Source organism: Aquarana catesbeiana, linkage group LG02 (genome assembly GCF_042186555.1).
Source record: "Aquarana catesbeiana isolate 2022-GZ linkage group LG02, ASM4218655v1, whole genome shotgun sequence".
Taxonomy (NCBI): Eukaryota; Metazoa; Chordata; class Amphibia; order Anura; family Ranidae; genus Aquarana; species Aquarana catesbeiana.
This window is the reverse complement of record NC_133325.1, coordinates 590,651,391-590,670,748: the sequence shown is the minus strand read 5'-3', so window position 1 is coordinate 590,670,748 and position 19,358 is coordinate 590,651,391. Positions and strand designations below refer to the sequence as shown.

The 19,358-nt window shown below is 44.7% G+C and overlaps 1 protein-coding gene across 3 annotated transcripts in view; it reads right to left on the bottom strand.

Moving 5' to 3' along the window:
- Positions 1 to 19,358, bottom strand: part of SLC35A5 (solute carrier family 35 member A5) — a 50,754-nt gene that overhangs the window by 21,631 nt on the left and 9,765 nt on the right. Inside the window, exon 1 of one of the 3 annotated variants that reach the window (XM_073616260.1) lies at positions 666 to 765. The exons of the other annotated variants lie outside the window; for them this stretch is intronic. The gene's annotated coding sequence lies outside the window, so the exon portion shown is untranslated. Of the gene's footprint in view, positions 1 to 665; positions 766 to 19,358 lie in introns of those variants that run through there. 3 annotated transcript variants of the gene reach the window in all.

Here is a 19,358-nt window from a genome sequence, read left to right as displayed (position 1 = left end):
ATAGGTGACACTGATGGGCAACACTGATTAGCACCACTGGTATTGATAGGTGGCACTTGTGGGCACTGATAGGTGGCACTGCTTGCTGGCACTTACTACTGTGGGCACAGATTTGTGGCACTAGCAGGCAGTACTTGTGGGGACATATGAGGCAGCTTCGCCTCTTCCTCTTCGGGACCGATGTCCCTTCAAACAGAAGCCGGTGATCGGCTTTTTTTCTTCTCATGCTGTTAGCGTGAGAAGAAAAAAAAAAAAAAAGAAAAAAAAAAAAAAAAAAAAAAGGATTACCGATCCTCTGTTTACATCATGTGATCAGCTGTCATTGGCTGACAGCTGATCACGTGGTAAGGAGCCGGGGATCGGCCCCTTACTCGGATCTGTGACCACCCAAGTCTCATTGACGCAGGTGATCACAGCGCGCACAATGCGCCCCCTTCAGGGGAGCGTGGCCAGCTTTGAAAGGGGAGGACGTGAAGAGATGTACTCCCGGCAAAGCACATCTGCGCTGTAGCCGTCATTCGGCTATAGCACGGATCTGAACAAGTTAAAGTAAGATGTAAATAGTAGGATGTAAACTTATTGGGGGGCATACACACATGCATAACCATATACATAAAAAATATGAACTCATCACAAATGGTGCTAAAGAGGATTTTAATGCTCACCCACACCAGTAAGACGCAGCAGCTGAACAACCTCCTCTCCAGGAGGGGAGGAAGATAACAGGACGCGGCGACGAACACAGCAAGGGACCAGCACATAGTGGAATATTGGAGTGCACCAGGAAACTATAGATACGGGATATACAGATAATTGCTAAACTAACTTTTATAGTAATAAGAGTATATTGCAGTAAGCATTGCCATACTTACATATCTCATACGGTATAGCCTTAAATTTGCCCATAAGTACTGAGGGAGCCTTATATAGACAGGCCTGTCTGTAAGACGTAGAATGTATTTAGGGTTTTGCCATCCATATATCCAGATATATTCAAAGCCATTAATGCAGGACATAGTTAATTTAATTTTAAATTTTAAAAGGACAAACATATACATGAATGAGCAAGCCAACATAATACTACCTAGATTTTATCATAAGGTCCTAGGGCTATATGCCTGGAAGAAACCAGCCTATGCGGCCATACACTCGGTCGGCAATGTTGGTGGTATGTCCTATAAAAGTAAACATAGCAAGTACGACCATAAGTATAAGGAGGTACTTAAGGCTACAAGCAGCCCTGTTGCGGAGGCCTGAACAATACTGCAACCGAACATACCTGAGAAAAAATGTATTGCTGCTATTGTTCCTACATATGGGATAACCGGTCGGTCAGTGTGCGAGGTAAGCTGGGTGCCTCCGTCCCTCAGAGCACCTGGGGATTGGAGTCCCAGCCTCGCTGTTTTGTGCACCCCGTCAGAGGTGTCAGATGTCACTCAGACCAGCTGCCAGTACACCGCGCATGCAGCAATTGGCACACATGCACTGGATACCCGGAGCGGTCTCAGTGCCCGCCACAGGGGGGCGATTGCGGAAGAACCAGAAGACGTCAGATGGAAGGCGTCTCCATGGTTGCCACGGGGAGACACATGTCCCCTGCTCCTCCTCCCCTGGAACTGAGGCGGGCAGGTCGTGACACCCGCAGCTTGGGCGGCCACATACAAACAAGAGTAATAAACCCTGCATGTACTAGTCATACTATAACGAAAATGCCAAGAATGCCCTCAGCAGAAAATCAAAGTATTTATAATAAACAGTGTAGGCACATATGGTCCCTGCTACAAAACTTTATTGTCAAGGTAAACATAAAATGTAAAGTTGATACCTATTTAAATCAATTAACCACTATAGTAACATTATATTGAATAAGGATTGATAGTAAGTTACAACAATAGGCCATATACCAATGCAAATCTGTAACGGGAAAACAACTCCCCACCAGAATCTTGACATATATGCCTATCATGATGTTCATAGACTTAAATGGTGTCCCATAGATATGGGTACCTAGTATCCGTACACCCATGGGTAATCATAGGGAATCATCCAGGAATCAAGAGAATCATCCCACCGCTCCCTCAAAGGAAGGGCTGATAGGATAGCACCTCATTGATTCCTGGTGGTTTGGTTATTATGGCGATTACATTTTTTTTATTTTACAAACAAACCTGCATGTTTCACCTGTTTCTATGTATCACACAGAGATGCACAGGGACAGCTGAGGAAGAAACACCCAGATTGGACCTGAAAGAGAGCTCCAAACTGCATATAGCTACAGAGGTGAATGACGGCTTGTTTTAACCACTTGACCTCCAGCTCCAGAAGAATTACTCCCCTTCCTGAAAAAAACCCAGAAGTGCAGGATCACATACAGTATAATTATATATATTATATTATATTACATTACACACACACACGTGATTCTGCACAGAGCAGCCACTCTGTAGCAGTAAATCTGCTATGGGGCAGTCGGAAAGTGGTTAAAGTGCACTTATTGCTTGCTCAGAATATTCAAATACCTTCAAATTTTCTAAAGTCAGAAGGTTTTTATCTTAATGCATGAAGATTAAAAACCTTCAGGGCACAGCAGCCCCCTCATACTTACACCTTTCTATCCAGCGATGTTGCACAAGAGTCTCGGCTGTCCAAAACTCTCCCTCCTCATTGGCTGAGACAGCAGTGGGGCGCCATTGGCTCCCCGGGGGTGCTCCGTGCAAAACCACTGCACACAGCAGGTAAGTATAACAGATTTTTTTTTTTTTTAAATAATAAAGGGGACTATCACTTTAATGTGCAGAATCTGAAAATAGGTTAATTTTTTTTTTTAACTAGTGTAATGGAACATTTGGCTGACTACGCCCACAATACCCCCAATATGATCAGTGAAAACAAGTTGACCAACGCTGCTCATCGATGGATCAGAATTCAGCCGGTTCAGCAGGATCGGCTAAATTTCGATCTATCTATGGCCATTCCCGCTTGACAGAAGTTGATCGTTGGATAAATTTTTTCAATCAGCCAGCTGCAGCCGCTGATCAGTGTATTCTGACAGTGGAGGCCCTGTTAGAACACAATAGCACAATGGGGAGGATTTCTCTATCTACCTTTGTTCCGTTTTTATTTTTGTTGATCATCCCCCTGGATGGTCGAAAAAAAAAAAAAAAAAAAATTATATGGCTATGGGTCAGAGAATCTCCAAAACTGCAGCTCTTGTGGGATTATTCTTGGTCTGCAGTGGTCAGGACCTGCCAGAAGTAATCCAAAGAAGGAAAAACTAGAGGTGAACCAGAGACAGGGTGGTCATGGGCAGCCAAGGCTCACTGATGCTTCTAGGGAGTAAAGCCTGGCCCATGCAGTCTGATCCATAAAAGCGCTACCGTTGCTCAAATTGTGAAAAGTTACTGTTGCTTGTGATAGAAAGGTGTCAGAATACACAGTGCATCACAGTTTGTTGCATATCGGGATGCTTAGCTGCAGACCGGTCAGGGTGACCAAGCTGACCCGAGTCAACAGCCAAAAGTGTATCGCAAAAAATGCTCTGGTCATTAAGGGGGTAAATTCTTCCGGGGCTGAAGTGGTTAAAGGATGTATTTTTATAAATGTTTCAAATGAATTAGCACCTGAAAAATGTCCCAATTTTTTCTTCCATGCTTGTTATTGAATGAGGAGATGTGGTGAAATTGACCACAATATCCATCCACTACCTATTGGATTGTGCAACAAATGGCACACTTTAACCACTTAAGCCCCGGACCATTTTGCTGGCAAAAGACCAGAGCACTTTTTGCGATTCGGCACTGCGTTGCTTTAACTGACAATTGCGCGGTCCTATGACATGGCTCCCAAACAAAATTGACGTCCTTTTTTCCCCCACAAATAGAACTTTCTTTTGGTAGTATTTGATCACCTCTTCGGCTTTTATTTTTTGCGCTATAAACAAAAAAATAGCGACAATTTTGAAGAAAAATGCATTATTTTTTACTTTTTGCTATAATAAATATCCCCCAAGAATATATAAAAAAAAACATTTTTTTTCCCCTCAGTTTAGGCCGATACGTATTCTACTACATATTTTTGGTAAAAAAAAAAAAAAAAAAAATATATATATATATATATATATATATATATATATATATATATATATATATATATATATATATATATATATATATATATATATATATATATATATTCACACAATAAGGGTTTATTGATTTGTTTGCTCAAAAGTTATAGTGTCTACAAAATAGGGGATAGTTTTATGGCATTTTTATTAATAATTTTTTTTTTTTTTACTAGTAAATGGTGTCAATCAGCGATTTTTATCATGACTGCGACATTATGGCGGACAGATCGGACACTTTTGGCGCTATTTTGAGACCATTCACATTTATACAGCGATCAGTGCGATTAAAAATGCATTGGATTACTGTGTAAATGTGACTGGCAGTGAAGGGGTTAACCACTAGGGGGCGCTGTAGGGGTTAAAGAGGAAGTAAACCCTCCTGCAAAAAAAAAAAAAAAAAAAAAAAAAAAAAACACACACACACACACACACACACACACACACAACACCCTGCAAGATAAAGGCATAATTAGCTAGTATGCATAGCAGCCGTCCTCTTCTCCCCCTCAGGCCGCCGACATGTCGCCCGGGGCTTGCTTCCGGGTATCACGGCTCCAGCGCTATGATTGGCCGGAGCCGTGATGACGTCACTCCCACGCATGGGCGCGGGAGCTGCCACGAACGGCACAGTACAACTGAAGCAATGGCACGTACGCGCCATTGCTTCAGTTGGCTTTAGTGCGCATGTGTCGCATGACGTCGGCACATGCAAATACAGGGATATCTCCTAAACCGTGCAGGTTTAGGAGATATCCAGTGCAGCTACAGGCAAGCCTAATTATAGGCTTGCCTGTAGTTTAAAGTGGATGTAAAGTGGTTTATACACCCTTCCTGCCCAGACCACTTTTTAGCTTTCAGCGCTCTCACACTTTGAATGCCAATTACTCAGTCATGCAACACTGTACCCAAACAAAATTTTTATCATTTTTTTCATACAGAGCTTTCTTTTGGTGGTATTTAATCACCACTGGGTTTTTTTTTTGGCAACATAAGTGAAAAAAAGAGCGAAAACTTGAAAAACTTTTTTTTATGATAAAATTTTGCAAATAAGTCATATTTGTTCATAAATTTGGGCCAAAATGTATCTCTTTGGTAAAAATAACCCCAATTAGTGGTCTCTGTGAAAGTTATAGAGTTTACAAGGCTATGGTGCAAATCATTGAAAATTGATCACACCTGATGCACTGACGGCCTATCATTTCTTGAGGCTGGGTTCACACTGGTCCGACAAACGCTCCGACATTGGGAGCTCATGTCGCATGAAGTGTGAAATCCAATGTTTCCCTATGGGAGCCGTCCTAACTGGTCCGACACAAGTCGTTCCGACTTTAGAAATGCTCCCTGTACTACTTTGGTCCGACTTTGATCCTACTTCAGCCTATTGACTATCATTGAAGTCGGATGAAAGTCAGATCGCCGTCTCGCATGATCCGACTTTGGCATGCGACTTGTGCTCAGATGATCTTGAGGGGGAACCCTGCGCCAAATTTTAAATAAAAAACCGACATGGGTTCCCCCTCCAAAAGCATACCAGGCCCTTGGGTCTGGTATGGACCTTAAGGGGAACCCCCTACGCCGAAAAAACGGTGTGGAGGGCCCCCCCTCTAATCCATAGCAGACCCTTATCCGAGCACGCAGCCCGGCCGGTCAGGAATGGGGGTGGGGACGAGCAAGCGCCCCCTCCCTCTTGAACCGTACCAGACCGCATGCCCTCAACATGGGGGGGTGTGTGCTTTGGGGCAGGGGGTGCCCCGCGGGCCCTCCCACCCCAAAGCACCTTGTCCCCATGTTGATGAGGACAAGGGCCTCTTCCTGACAACCCTGGCCGTTGGTTATCGGGGTCTGCGGGCAGGGGGTTTAACGGAATCCGGGAGCCCCCTTTAATAAGAGGTCCCCCAGATACCGGCCCCCCACCCTATGTGAATGAGTATGGGGTACATGGTACCCCTACCCATTCACCTAGGGAAAAAGTGTCAATAAAAAAAAACCCACACTACACAGGTTTTCAAAGTAATTTATTAGACAGCTCCGGGGGTCTTCCCGGTTCTTTTTTTTTTAAAATTTGGCGTGGAGTATCCACCTCAAGATTCATACCAAACACAGTGCCGGGCATCGGCGAGGATCCAAGTCGGATCCCTGTTCATTGAAAGTTGGACGCATGCCGGCTTCATGTCGCAGGGCAAAGTCGGATCCAAAGTAGGACGGCTGTAGTGTCGCACCAGTGTGAACCCGGCCTGAGGCTCTGAAATGTCAGGAAAGTACAAATACCCCACAAATGACCCCTTTTTGAAAAGTAGACAGTCAAAAGGTATTTAGTAAGAGGCATGGTGAGTTTTTTGAAGTTGTAATTTTTTCCCACAATTCTTGGGAAAATTAAGATTTTTTTTTTTCCACAAAATTGTCATAATAATAAGTTATTTCTCACAAACAGCATATGCATACTTCCAATTACACCCTGAAATACATTCTGCTACTCCTCCCAAGTATTGCGATACCACGTGTGAGACTTTTACACAGCCTGGCCACACAGAGAGGTCCAACATGCAGGGAGCACCATCAGGGGTTCTAGGAGCATAAATTACACCTCTAATTTACTAACTACCTATTACATTTGTGAAGGCCCTGGAGCACCAGGACAATGGAATTACTCACAAAATGACCCAATTTTGGAAAGCAAACACCCCAACGTTTATTCTATGAGGCATAATGAGTCTTTTGAACGGTTTATTTTTTCCACAAGTCTTCGGAAAACGTGGAAAGAAAATTAAAAAACATATTTTTTTTTTTTACACAAGTTTATTTTGGTCAGTTTATTTTTAACTCAAAGCATGTATATAGCAAAAATGACACCCCAAAACACATTCCGATACTCCTCCTGGAGTATACCACATGTGAGACTTTTACACAGCCAGTCCACATACAGTGGCCCAACACTGAAGTAGTACCTTCAGGCGTGCATGGAGCATAAATTACACATCTCATTTCATTCCTACCTATCACACTTTTGAAGGTCCTTGAGCACCAGGACAGTGGAATTACCCACAAAATGACCCCATTTTGGAAAGCAAACACCCCAACGTATATATTCTATGAGGCATGGGCTGCAGATAGGTACTGGGGTACTCTGATGGGCTAGAGACAGGCACTCAGGTACTTTGATGGCCCGGTGACAGGCACTCAGATGGGCCGTGACTAGTGGCGACAGGTACTCAGATGGGTGGCGACAGGTACTCAGATGGGTGGCGACAGGTACTCAGATGGGTGGCGACAGGTACTCAGATGGGTGGCGACAGGTACTCAGATGGGTGGCGACAGGTACTCTTTATTGGGGGGGCAATCAGTGTGGTTGGTGTGCACGGCGAGTGGTAACGAGATGTTACCGCAATCTCCTTCTCACACACGATTGGTGAGTGAGGAGGAGAACCTGGTAACATCTTGCTACCGTGGTTTGTTGTCATTCTATGACCGGCTGTGATTGGACACAGCCGGTCACGTGGTAAAGAGCCAATTTCATTGGCTCTTTACTGCGATCGGGGTTGGGCTGTGTCAGGGTGACAAGCCTCGTCCCCGATCGCTGTTCTGTGCATGCCCTAGGGGCGTGCACGCACACCGTGCATGTGGGCAGTACATGTGACCGGCTGTGATTGGACACAGCAGGTCATGTGGTAAAGAGCCAATATTTATTGGCTCTTTACACGGATATGGGATGGGCTGTGTCCAAGGGACAGATCTCATCCCCGATCGCCACGCTGCGGGCCCCCAAAGGGCCCGTAGGAGCGGAGAGAAATCGAGGATGCCATATGACGCCCACCCAGGATGGGAGATCACATCTGCGGATGTCATATGACTGTAGCCCGTTATTGGAGTGGTTAATTAGGCTTTGGCAAAAAAAACAAAAAACATGAAAGCTGATTGGTTTCTATGCAGAAGTGAGCTTGATTTTGCACTGTCCAGCTTTAGTAAATAAACCCCATTGTAACGCTTTCCTCTTACTTATGTTGCATGTCTGGGACAAAAAGTGAAGGGGTCATTTCCACAATAGCACAAAAAGACAGCAAATAATACAATTATAGGGCTTTTTTTAAACTTTCCTACTGTATCCATAATGAAAAAATGTTTTGGTTATTCTTAAAGTCCAGTCAAAAATGAAAATGTTTTCATATTAATTATATGTAAAATATCTTTAACATTATTCATTTTATGTATAGCCGATTGTGTAGCTTAGAAAGTCTAATCAAATCCAGACAATCAACTTCTTCCTGTTCTTCATTCTGCATGGGGGCCTCTCACTTCCAGAAAACGTTGTCCTTCTCTTCCACACGCCCCCACCCCAGCTCCCTCCTGCACCTTTTTAGACAGACATGCCTAGACCTGCCCAGCCCCACCCCCATCCCTCCTCTCCTTCTCAGATCTCCTCCTGTCTTCACAGCCTTGTTTTGGATAGCAGTTTCTCCTGAGAGAGAGGGGGAGGGCAGGCTTTGGAAGAATGTTCTGTTTGTTAGAAACTGTAAGGCCCCTTTCACACATGCGGACACAGTATGTCTGTATTTCATCAATCCGTTTACCGATGAAATACGGACATACATGCATCCCTATGGAATAGCGGGTATCAGTGGATGAACATCCGCTGACACCCTATATGATCCGTCCCCGCTATGGTCCGATTCTGCAGATGGAGGAAAATCCTATTTTTCTATCCGTCTGCAGAGTGGATCGGATGAACACGAACAGATGGTCCCTGTTCATCCGATCCCCCCATAGGGGAGAGCGGAGATCTGACAGGGCGGTTCCTGCAAGCGGATGTTCACGGGCCGGATCATCACGGATCTGTCCCGTGTGAAAGGACCAATAGAGTAGATTACAATGCAACATGCTGCAGATTTTCTACAGTGTACAATCATGTGGTTGTTTCTGCATGGCACTGTGATGGGCACTATGATTGCACTGTGATGGCATGGTGTGGCACACGCCCAGCTGAGGGAGCTACACGTGAGTACGTTGGCTACAAATGAGTTTAAGACTCCGTTTCCACTAGTGCAACTTGTGTCGCATGACAAGTCACAGTCTATTGATTTCAATGGCAAACGTTCCCATCTTTGCGACTTTGAAAAGGTGACTGCACTACTTTGATGCGACTTTGATCCAGAGTGAAAAGTTGGATCAAAGCTGCACACAAAGTCGCACAGCTTTGGTGTTGCACTAGTGGAAACGTAGCCTAACTTTACACTCTCTGGATCAATGTCACATCAAAGCATTGCAGGTACCTTTTCACACAGTCACATAGATGGAAACATAGATGGGAACGGGTGCCATTGAAATCAATGGGCTGTGACTTGTCATGCGACTTTATGTGTCCAAAGTCGCATGACAATTCATATTAGTGGAAACAGAGCTTTAGTCTACGTTTCCAATATTGCGACCCCAAAGTTTCACGATTTAGAGTGCGACTGAGTCCAGCTTTGATCCAGCTTTACACTCTCTGGATCAAAGTTGCATCAAAAGTCGCATAAAAGGCATTGCAGGTACCTTTTAAAAGTCGCTGATTTTCAAAGTTGCATAGATGGGAATGGGTACCATCAATGGTCTGTGACAGCTCCTTTTCCACACACAGCTCCACGTTCCTGCTCTGTCATCAGCAATCGTGGCCGCCGGGCAGACTCATCGGCTCCCGAGTGACGCGGTGGGAGCGCCCGCCCCCTATACAGCCGGGAAGCCCGAGGACGTCATATGACGCCCGCCCAGGATGGGAGATCCCACCTGCAGACGTCATATGACTATGGGTGGGGAGGGAAGTGGTTAAAGTAACGCAGTGCGTATCGCAAAAAATTACCTGGTAATTAAGGTGGTAAATCCTTCCAGGGCTGAAGTGGTTAATTCAATACCCCAGTTGTATGTGCTTCCGTGTGTTCCTTCTCTACTTAGAATGCTAGGCTGGAGGTGACCAAAGTCAACGTAGAAGAAACTTTGAAGGTGCTCAGCGTTTCCAGTCAATGACATAGCTTCTGGTGCTCAGCCTGATCAACCTACTCACAGAGTGTGTTCTCAGAGACAGGGCAAGCACTGAGGCAAAATCAACAGCTCTGGATCTGGAAAGCGCTCCATCAGAGATAACTTGTTACCGGAATGAGGTTTGGAAAGCACCTAATGTTGAACCTAGTGCCCAAAGGTCATTTCCAGGCAACATCCATTCCAGCAGGTGTAGAAATTGGGCTCCAAAGCTAGGCTGGGGAAGGGCAACTCTAGATAGCTGTGACTGTACAAACCAGATTTAAGCAGTGATGTATCAAAAAATGGAGATTGAAGAAAAACAGCAGAAGTAATGAAAATAAGCTGGCAAAAAATTCTGACTTTTGCCAGCAAAGCAAAGAAGGATGTTCATCCCCTTAGGACACCAGCAAGGCAAAAAAAATAAAAAAGAGAAGAGGCATGCTGGTAGTAGGGATTGGACTGACCAACAGATTTTCTGTTTGCCGGTGTCCAATCCTCCTGCAGGCAAGCAGTATAACCTGACAGCATATTACTTCATGTGTCCCTCAAAAAACGAGAAGGAAAGCATTTTTTTTTACCTAAAATAAAGAAAAATATAAAACTTTTAGAAGACAATAGCACTCATAGAAAGCCTTGTTTGTCCATAAAAAAAAAAGAAAATATGTATTATTTCTGTAGCAAAACTGATTGCTGAAATGAATAGACTAATAGCTGAAATGTGAAAATGCCTCTGAAGATAAACAGCTTAAAGAAGCATGGTGGATTCCTGACCATGCGGTCTAGCCTGCTGTATTCCACTACAGTTGCCTTCATTTCTCTTCAAAAGTTAGTCAAAGGATTAATATGGAGGCTTGTTCCTCTTATCAGAAAAAGGTAGTTTAAAATCAATCACCATCCTTCAATTCCTTCTCTTTTCACCAATAAATCCAGGGGAAACAGACAGCCCCCTTTTGGCATGTCACAGCACTTTTCTCCATGGCAGTGTTTCTCAAACTTTTCCAACCATAGCGCCCTTGAGAAGTATTTTCAGTCTCAATGCACCCCAGTCTAAGGCTTGGTTCACATTACTGCATGTCGGAGAATGGGCACAAAATCTCATGCGTTTCTGACACGCAAATGCGCTGCTCTTTAGCGGATGTGCGGGGATGCCATTAATTCTTAATGGTACCCCAATGAACTGGCAATTGTGATGCGTTTTCGTGCGGCACAATTTAAAAAGAAGGCTCGGGGACTTATTTCCCTGTGTTTCTGTAGGCAAGGCAGCCCATTGAAATTAGTGGGCTACCCTACATGCAGTAATGCAGATGTGAACCAAGGACTTGTTCACATAAGAAGTTGGGGGGCAGTAAAAACTGCATGGTTGAGACATTTTTACCACTCCCAATTGCTCCCTCTTTACCTGCAGAGGCAGCAGGCAGGGTTGTGCACATGCTGTAGCTGGAAGTATACCCACAGCTTAATGGGGCTGTGCTGCGACCATCCCACAACCACGTGCATTGCAAGTGCTGGCAGTATGGTGATCCTGCATTTAGGGGGTGAAAAAAAGACATCGAGGAGGTGTCAAATGGCCCTGAAAAGCAATCTGAGCATGGACCTCTTTGGAGAGGTGTGGCAGTCCTTGCCACCTTTATGAACGAGCCCAAAAGAAAAAAAAAAAAAAAGAGAAATTCTGATCCTACAGGATTAGGAGTCAAGATTCAAGATAACGGATTGATGCAGCGAGGAAAGAGATATTTATTGATCAGGAGATGGTAGATCTGCCTGCCAGTGTTCTGATGCAGCACAGATCAGTGTACAGTGATGCTTGTCTTCCCCTCCTACTGTCATCTCCTGTCCTCCCAGCACAATGTCACCATGCCATCCAGTATGATCAGATCCCCCCCTGCCAGGGAGAAGCTCTGGTCTCTGCTCTCAGACTGGGATTAAATGCAGCTGAGTGAGAGGAGAAGATGACAGCCCGAACAACTAGCATAACATTACCCACTGCGTGCCTGGCTGCCCCTACCTGCCACACATTTAACACTAGCAGCTCCATCCAGATGTACTGTCCCAAGAATGCGCTAAAAGCTTCTCAACCCTTCACTGCCTCTGCACTCCCCCCTCCTTCTCCCCAGATCCACTACAAAGGCAGCTGCTGCAATCACACCACAAGTGTGCTCTGCTTAATCTTACCTCCTAGCAGCTTCTTCAGTGATATGCCCCGATCACCGGCTGTCTCCACTGCTCAGGTCTCGTGTTCCATTGGACCAACCAGGATAAGTCACTCAAAAAACCGGAAGTGATTGGTGGGTCCAATAAAAGCACCGCCTACGTCCCACAGACCCACCAATCATTAACCACCACAGGACACATAATGCCAGAGTGGCCTGCGGAGAGTGCAGAGCTTTGCGCTCCATGGGCAGTATGAACGCCAGCCGATAGATTTGCTTGCCCGCAATCACATGATTGCAATGACGTAATGCTTCCCATAGTCTGTGTCCGGTGCCCCGCCACCCGCGCACGCACACACACACACACTTAAAGGGACATTTAAGTTTTGTTTTTTTTTTGATGAGTGGCTTTGGGGGGGGGCGCGCCCCTGCTCCCCCTATGGACGGGCTGCCACTGATTAGCACTGTGTGTGAACACCATTTATGTTGGCAGCTACTTCGTTTTTTCATTTTTTGGTTTGCGCATTAGTACCTTCAGACGTACAGGTACGCGATTTTGCGCTTAAGGCCTGCCCTGCCACAGTATATGTACGTGGGGTGGTCCTTAAACAGTTAAAGTGTAATTCCATTTTTATTGAAAAAAAAAAATCCCCTCTGGGTAAATGTACATTACTGTATAGAGCTTTTGCAAACATTGTAGCAGATCCCTACCTTTTGTTGCTCTGAACAAATAGCTGCTTGTTTTACTATGTTTTATGCATACTGATTCTGATTGAGAGGGTCTGGTTCATTATAATCACCTAGTGTTCTGATGATAAAAGCTGCAGGGTCTGCATCCCTCTTAATATTTGGAGACCATCTCACCAAAACTGAAATTCCAATTGCAGAGGGTGCCTAAAATTTGACTTGTACTGTATCTTATTAGAGAGTAGTTGGAAAAAATCAGTAAACCAATCACACAAGCAGGAAGCTGGACTCCAGGAATGATCTTTATTGCATACTTGTATTAGGTCTGGCTTGGCAAAATGTAAGTATGCATATTTCACACCTGATGGATCACTGAAAAAGCTGAAATCACTGTAGCAGTCAGCTACTTCCTCTGCACTGCCGCCATTCACAGAACCTTGTATTCTTTTAAATGCCTACAAGGCATTCTCTGATTGGATAGGGAGGGGAAGTGGCATATCAATATTTACTTCATTCAGAGAGTGCCTTGTATTCATAAAAACAAAAACAAGGCACTCTACGTATGGTGGAAGTACCGAGCGAACGACCCCCTGTGATCAGTGTGCAATGAGGCAACTACATTCAAAGAAACTGAGCAGGACCCAGAAGCTGCTGGCTATCACTGTAGTAGCGTGGACTACTTTAGTGATTGTCAGCTTTCTCAGTGGCCCATGAGATATGTATACTTACATTGAGCCAAGCTGGACCAGTGCAAGTATGTAATAAAGATAATTGCTTCAGTTTAGCTTGAAGGGCTCATCCTTGTGGGTAATATGTCCCTTACAGCGTTAAAAAAGAAAAACTTTTTTTTAGCACAATGAATGCACAGCTTTAGAATACAGCCCGCTGCCAGTAGCTTTTCAAAATCAATGACCGTCTGTCTGTACGTGGCTCGATGCTGTTCGGAGCTGTACACGTGTTTAAGGCCATTCCATGGAGGGATGTATGCCCTGAACGCAGGACCTCTGTGGAAAGACCACTTCTTCCCCACAGAGAACAGGAGTCTTCGCTTCAGCTGCTGGCAGGGGACAAGATTTTCTAGTTAGGCTGTGGCTACTTTAAAAAGAAACCAAACTGTAATGCCGCCTACACACGGTCGGACTTTGTGACGTAAAATGTGCGATCGGAGCTTGTTGTTGGAAATTCCGACCGTGTGTAAGCTCCCTCGGACAGTTTCCATCAGAATTTCTATCGCACAAAATTTGAGATCTGGTTCTCAAATTTTCTGACAACAAAATCCGTTTGCGTAAATTCCGATCGCGTGTACACAATTCCGACGCACAAAGTGCCACACATGCTCAGAATCAAGCAGAAGAGCCGCACTGGCTATTGAACTTCATTATTCTCGGCTCGTCGTAAGTGTTGTAGGTCACCACGTGGCCGTGTGTATGCAAGACAAGTTTGAGCCAACATCCGTCGGAAAAAATCCATGGATTTTGTTGTCAGAATGTCTGATCAATGTCCGATCCTGTGTACAGGGAATAAGTCTTAGCTCACCTTTTGTTTTGGTACACGCAAAGTATATTTAGCTTGTTAAAACTAAGTGCCGGTTCACACTACCGCGACTTGGGATCCGACTTGTCAGACCTCGAGTCGCCCCAAGTCGCTTGACATCTGAAAGTCCATGTAAGTGAATGAGAGCCGTCTATATGTACGCTACTGAAGTCGCTCCGACTTCAGAAAAGGTCCCTGTACTACTTCAAGGCGACTTGTACCCATTGATTTCAATGTAAGTCACCTACAAGTCGGATCGTGATCTATACTGAAGCGACTTCACAGGAAGAGAAGATGTTTTTTTCAAGCAAACCCCTCCCTCCCCCAGAGCGGATTGTAGTTTGATTGGCCACTGGAAAGTCGCCTGTCCTGGAGGCGACTTGAAGTCGCCTTGTAAGTCGCCCCAAGTCGCTCCAAGTCGCGCTGTGGTGTCGCCCTCAGGTCGTGTCCAGGTCGCCTCACAAAGTCGCGGCCAGAGTCGTGTTGCCCCTGTGTGAACCGAGCCTAAGGCAGCGGGTTAAATGAAAAGAAATAAAAAAGACCTGATTTACGTAACCGCACACTTGATGTGAATGGGAAATCTTTACCACTGTGTTATTGTATACTGACAGCGGGGAGACTTCCCTACCATCAGAATACACTGATCTACTTTAACTCTCATAGTGCTGGAAGACAGCTGCTCAGGACAGCATCCAATGGCCGTGAAAAAGCACAGCACAAAGGATCTTTAGCAGAAGCAGCCAGAACTGCTTAAACATAAACTATGACTTCTTTTGACCAATGTATTCTTCTACTACAATCATTGGATGTAAACCAGATTCATGAAATTTGAGCTGGGTGCATATATCTGCAGCGTTTTCTTATCTCTCTTCAAAAGAGCCAAGTCCTGTGGCTTTCTCCTGCTCCGTTCTTCCGCTATCAGCATGATAACTTCTGACAAGTTCTCCGACACATATGATAAAACCAGGCTGAATTGTGTGTCAGGGAGGGTGCTATAGATTGGCAGAAAGCTGCTCTACTCACAGGACAGCTCTGAAAGCCTCTGCCTATCTAGAGGGGGATGTGTGCCTTTCATCCAATCAGCTGTCTCCTAGTGTAATCAAAACGCAACACTGCTACTGTTGAATGAGGAAGTGAAAATTCTAACCAGTATATAAAGCTGAAGACAGCAGATATACATGTAAAAGCGCATGAAGAGAGATTTGTTTCATCTCTGTCTATCATCTGAGGCTGTGCACTTCACTGGATATATGCGAGGGTTTACATTTATTTTATTTATTTCAGGTACTTATATAGCGCCGTCAATTTTACGCAGCGCTTTACATATACATTTTACATTCACATCAGTCCCTACCCTCAAGGAGCTTACAATCTAAGGTCCCTAACTCACATTCATACATACTAGGGACAATTTAGACAGGATCCAATTAACCTACCAGCATGTCTTTGGAGTGTGGGAGGAAACCGGAGTACCCGGAGGAAACCCACGCAGGCACAGGGAGAACATGCAAACTCCAGGCAGGTAGTGTCGTGGTTGGGATTCGAACCAGCGACCCTTCTTACTGCTAGGCGAGAGTGCTACCACTACACCACTGTGTACATCCATTTTAACCACTTCCGGACCGCCACACGCCGATGTACGTCCAAACTTTGAAGGGGGATATCGTTGTTATGGCAGCAGCTAGCTGCCATAACCCTGGTATCCCCGTTTTCGTGCGGCGGTCTGGTTTCTGATAAAAGTGGTCCCTGCGGCGGATTCACCGCAAGATCACTTTTAATCGGTGGCGGGAGAGGGCCCCCCCCCTCTGCGATCCGGTGCCGGAGCAGTTGGTAGCGGCGGAGGCGATCGAGTCAGTCTCCCTCCTGTGCCTGGAGACGAGTGAGGCTAAGATGTCGCCCACTCATCTCCATGACACTGCTGGGCGGAAGCGACGTCAAAACATCACTTCTGCCCACGCCTCTTAAAGGCATATTTTTTTCAACGTCAACGTTTTTTTTTTTTTAAATTGCATTTTAGTGTAAATATGAGATCTGAGGTCTTTTTGACCCCAGATCTAATATTTAAGAGGTCCTTGTCAAGCTTTTTTTCTATTACAAGGGATGTTTACATCCCTTGTAATAGGAATAAAAATGACACAATTTTTTTTTTTAAACGGCATAAAAATAAATAAAATAATGTAAAATAAATACGACGACGAGCTCACGCGCAGAAGCGAACGCATACGCGAGTAGCGCCCGCATATGAAAATGGTGGTCAAACCACACATGTGAGGTATCGCCACGACCGGTAGAGTGAGAGCAATAATTCTAGCCCTAGACCTCCTCTGTAATGCAAAACATGCAACCTGTAGAATTTTTTTAAACGTCGCCTATGGAGATTTTTGAGGGTAAAAGTTTGACACCATTTCACGAGCGGGCGCAATTTTGAAGCGTGACATGTTGGGTAACAATTTACTTGGCGTAACATTATATTTCACAATATAAAAAAAAAAAATTGGGCTAACTTTACTGTTGTCTTATTTTTTTTATTCAAAAAAGTGAATTTTTTCCCCCAAAAAAGTGCGCTTATAAGACCGCTGCGCAAATGCGGTGCAAAAAAAAGTATTGCAACGACTGCCATTTTATTCTCTAGGGTGTTAGAGAAAAAAACCATATATAATGTTTGGGGGTTCTAAGTAATTTTCTAGCAAAAAAACCTGTTTTAAACATGTAAACACCTAAAATCCAAAACGAGGCTGGTCCTTAAGAGGTTAAGGAGTCCACTGTAACAAAATAGTAGGTGCAGAAGCCTTTATAGTTCCTTCTCAGAATCGGGGCGAGAGAGAGAGTACATAATGAACATATTACACCCTAAATACAGGTGTAAAAATTCACATGTTCAGAAAGGGGAATTTAACCTTTAAAATGAGCAGTATTGGGTAGGTTAAATAATGAACAAATATTACCATGATCATAATTCAGCTGTGTTATTTCTTTCCTCCCTCCTTTTGGTTTTTCCAGAAATTGTACTTCTGTCACGTAGATCCCTGTTAACGGTCCATTTGCGGATTAACAGTTTAGAGGGGGGCGGTTACAGCCTCAGCAATCCACCTCCCCTCTCTGTCTCTCCTCTACTGGCCACACCTACTGAACAGGCACATGTATGAACTGTAAACAAGTCCAGGTACTGTGCTATTTCTGTGCATAAAAGTGGTAAATACATACAGTGGACATAAAAAGTCTACACACCCCTGTTAAAATGTCAGGTTTCTGTGATGTAAAAAAATGAGACAAAGATAAATCATTTCAGAACACTTTCCACCTTTAGGCCTCTTTCACGTGAACGATCCGTTCAGGTCCACCTGTCAGTTTTTTAGTAAATATAAAAAAATAAAAATAATGTGGTTGCATAAGTGTGCACACCCTCTTATAACTGGGGATGTAGCTGTGTTCAGAATTAAGCAATCACGGTGTGAAAGCTGTAAATCTTGCTTGGATGATCAACACATTGAAGATCTGAATTTCTGACACCAGTCCACTTCCGGGGAGTGTGGCCTGAGCATGACGGAGTGAGGGGCGGTGTAATGCAGTAGCGCGCGCTTGCAGGAGAACGTGAGCGGTTAGACCAAGAGATGCCGTGAACTCATGCCGGGACGAGGTAAAGGTACTGGGGCGACGGATACACCTAGTCAGTCACTCGCCTATTACAAGGTACCTCACAGCGAAGAGAGAGACTGTTATGCCAGCGCTGTATAACAGCGAGCGGTACGGGCCGCTCAAAGGCATCTAGCGGTGATGGAGGAGCCAGCCACCACAAGCAGATCCGTGAGTAACACTCGAATGGAACTGACAGAATCAGTGGAAATAAGCTCTCTGATTTTTCCGCAGACCATAACCACCGCTGAGGCTCAGGTATGCCCACTAAAGATAGGGGGGGTTGACTGCACAAGAATGGGGTAGTGAGCCGGACATTAGACAGCTTATACGGGCTCTCCCGACTAAAGATATACAAGCCCTGATAAGCGACTTGAAAGCTACTGTGAGGGAGGAAATGAGTGAAGTGTGCTCCAAGATAGAACTAATGGATAAGAGACTGTTTAGCTGTGAGACACTTCAGTCTACGGCTGACACCTGTATTGATCTGCTCGAGAGAGAGTTAGAGAGACAGCACCAAAAATTGATAGCATTACAACTGCACGCTGAAGATTCGGAGAATAGAAGCAGAAGAAATAACGTGCGTATCAAAGGGATCTCAGAAGTCATAAAGACACCTGACCTAAGAAAGACAGCAATTGCTATTTTTAATAAATATTTGGAAAACCCCCCAGATGCTCACATTGAGCTGGACCGAGTGCATAGGAGCCCGGCAGGGTACATTCCAGAACAGGGGGCACCTAGGGATGTTTTATGCCGTGTGCATTTCTTCAAAATAAAAGAGGACATAATGAGAGCAGCATGCCAGAAAGGGGCAATGGAATTTGAGGACCAGGAGGTACAGGTGTTCCCCGACCTTTGCTGGCAGATGAAGGCTAGGCGACGGTTATTGAGGCCGTTACTAGAACAAATACGAGCAAAGGGAGCTACATATAGATGGGGCTACCCGCTATACCTAGTTATAAAGAAAGAGGAATGGGTCTTCAACCTGCTTGTTCCAGAACAACTGCCAGACGTATTCACGTTCCTGGGTTCAGAAGTAGTCAAGGTTCCTGACTGGGTCGATATTCCAATCGAGTCTATGGGGGGATATAACCAACAGAAGAAGCGGCAGAGAAGAAGGAACTGAGAGGAAAACGTAGAATAACGGTGGTTTGGGCTCTAAGAATGTTTTTTTTTTAAATGAGGGACTGTTGGAAAGGTATATCTTGTCTGTACTGTTAAAAAAAAAATTATACATA